The sequence below is a fragment of the Otolemur garnettii genome, unplaced genomic scaffold (genome assembly GCF_000181295.1).
Source record: "Otolemur garnettii isolate 467f Iridium unplaced genomic scaffold, OtoGar3 scaffold00114, whole genome shotgun sequence".
Classification (NCBI taxonomy): Eukaryota; Metazoa; Chordata; class Mammalia; order Primates; family Galagidae; genus Otolemur; species Otolemur garnettii.
In genome coordinates, this window is record NW_003852509.1 from 6,929,917 (window position 1) to 6,932,726 (window position 2,810).

Here is a 2,810-nt window from a genome sequence, read left to right on the forward strand (position 1 = left end):
TTTTTTTTTTTTTGACTTGGTGGTCCTGGGTAGAGTGTCATGGCATCATAGCTCACAGCAACCTCAAACTCCTAGGCTCTAGTGATCCTTTTGCCTCAGCCTCTGTAGTAGCTGGGACTACAGGCATCTACCACTATATCCGGCTAGTTTTTCTATTTTAGTAGAGGGAGATCTTGCTCTTGCTCAGGCTGATCTCAAACTCCTGAGCTCAAGCAATCCACCTGCCTCTGCCTCCCTGAGTTCTGGGATTACAGGTGTGGGCCTCCATACCCAGCCTACCTTCTTGACTCAGGTTTTATTTTTTGGGGAGGGGGTAATGGTTTTGGTTGTCCATTAAGATCGTTCCTAGGTGTCAATGTAAAAGTGAAGGTCTGTCCAGTTAATTTTAACATTTCAGAAATATTAATGGAAACCACACATTTACTTTGACTAAGGCTACAACCTAGCCTTACACTAAAGCTAATTAAAATTAAGTTTATTTAAATATCCAACCCATGTGATCATCTCATTCTTATCAAAAATGATTTTGGGTGTTTATTTGTTTATTTATTTATTTTTGAGACAGAGCTTCAAGCTATCACCCTGGGTGAAGTGCCATAGCATCACAGCTCACAGTAACCTCCAGCTCCTGGGCTCAAGTGAGTCTCCTGCCTCTGCTTCCCAAGTAGCTGGGACCACAGGCACCTGCCACAATGCCCGGCTATTTTTGGTTGCACCCGTCATTGTTGTTTGGTGGGCTCGAACCTGCCACCTTAGGTTATATGGCTGGCGCCTTAGCTGCTTGAGCCACAGGTGCTGAGCCTATTTATTTATTTTTATTAATACAAATGGGAAAATGAAATTATGATTCATAAGTATAATAGCAAAATTTCTTCAAAACTTGAAATTATTAGTACCATCTGAGAATTAAATTAGATCACATCAGCATTTGATAAACAGCCACTATTTGTAACATTAAACCATCTAAATGCTTATTAACGGGAGAGCTAAGAATATACAAGTTTCAGATCTGGGGGCTATAGTGCAGGTTTTGAGAAATCAAGCAATCTTTTTTTGGCCAGGGCTGGGTTTGAACCCTCCACCTCTGGCATATGGGGCCAGTGCCCTACTCCTTTGAGCCACAGGTGCCGCCCAAAACCAAACAATCTTAGCTTCCATGCAAATAAAGCATAATCTGCCAGGTTGAATCCTCCTTCTTTTTTCTTTCCTTTTCCTTTTTTTTCTTTTTTTTGAGTCAGAGCCTCAAGCTGTTGCCCTGGGTAGAGTGCTGTGGTGTCACAGCTCATAGCAACTTCAAACTCTTGGGCTTAAGGGATTCTCTTGCTTTAGCCTCCCAAGTAGCTGGGACTTCAGGCACCCACCACAGTGCCCGGCTATTTTTGGGTTGTAGTTGTCACTTGTTTTGCAGGCTCAGATTGGATTTGAGCTGGTGTAGCTGCTGAGCTATAGGCACCAAGCCCCTGCTTCTTTTTTCTTATCTAAATTGGTTTGTAGTATTATTTATTGTAGATAGTTTTGAAAGCTGGCTTTAATTGCATCTTGGAACAAGGCAGAGTATAAAAGAATACAAACCAGCAAGTATGCTAATATATTTTAGGAAGGAGATTGGAGAGCTTAGAAATTAGAAAAGGAAAACGTAAACTTTGAGAATTGCTTTCTACTAAACCAACCAACACTGTTCAGGAGTAAGACACTAGCTCAGTTCTTTTTTATTTTATTTTACTTGTTTTTTTTTTGAAACTGAGGGTCACTTTGTTGCCCTCGGTAGAGCGCTGTGGCATCATAGCTCACAGCAACCTCAAACTCTTGGGCTTAAGCCATTCTCTTGCCTCAGCTTCCCAAGTAGCTGGGACTACAGGCACCTGCCACAACTCCCAGCTATTTTTAGAGATGAGGTCTTTCTCTGGCTCGGGCTGGTCTGGAACCTGTGAGTTTAGATAATCCACCCACCTCGGCCTCCCAGAGTGCTAGGATTACAGGCATGAGCCATCATGCTTGGCCCTTTTTTATTTTTTTAATTTTTATTTATTTATTTATTTGTTGTGGTTTTTGGCCAAAGCTGGGTTTGAACCCGCCACCTCCAGCATAAGGGGCTAGTGCCCTACTCCTTTGAGCTACAGGTGCCTCCCCAAAGGAGTTTTTTTTTTTTTTTTTTTGCAGTTTTTGGAGGGGGCTGGGTTTAAACCTGGTACCTCCGGTATATGGGGTTGGCGCCCCACTCCTTTGAGCCACAGGCACCGCCCCCCCTTTTTTAAACAGAATGTTCTTTAATACTTTGAACTAGCTCAGTTCTTAATTTTAATCAGAAATGTGTCCCCATCTCACCATGGACTGATAAAAAAACATGGCACTACAAACCTCTGCTTCTTGCTAAGCAAACATCAAACATGATTTGTTCTCCCACTTGAGTCACGGACAGAATGTGTGGGACAGGTTTATTTCTTACTGCATATATTTTTCACTGTAGCTCTTGTTCATTGTTTTATTTGGGGATTAACTGATATAAGTCAATCTCATAAAACTAAAGAACTCAGATAAAATCAAGTCTGCACTGAGTTGGGGATAGGACCCAACATGCCTAGAATAATTGCATGGTCTCTATTTCCTGAAATCCTTTCTGGGTGGCCATCTGATCTTCCTGGATCCCATTGTTATATTGTTTCCTTCTAAGCAGGAGAAATAGTTGTAATTTAACAGATGTAGTTTATAGGGACCCACAAAGGCCAGGGATATTATAAAGGGTCTGTGACAATTAAAAGATTAGAAGCTCGGCTTGGCGCCTGTGGCTCAAGCAGCTAAGGTACCAGCCA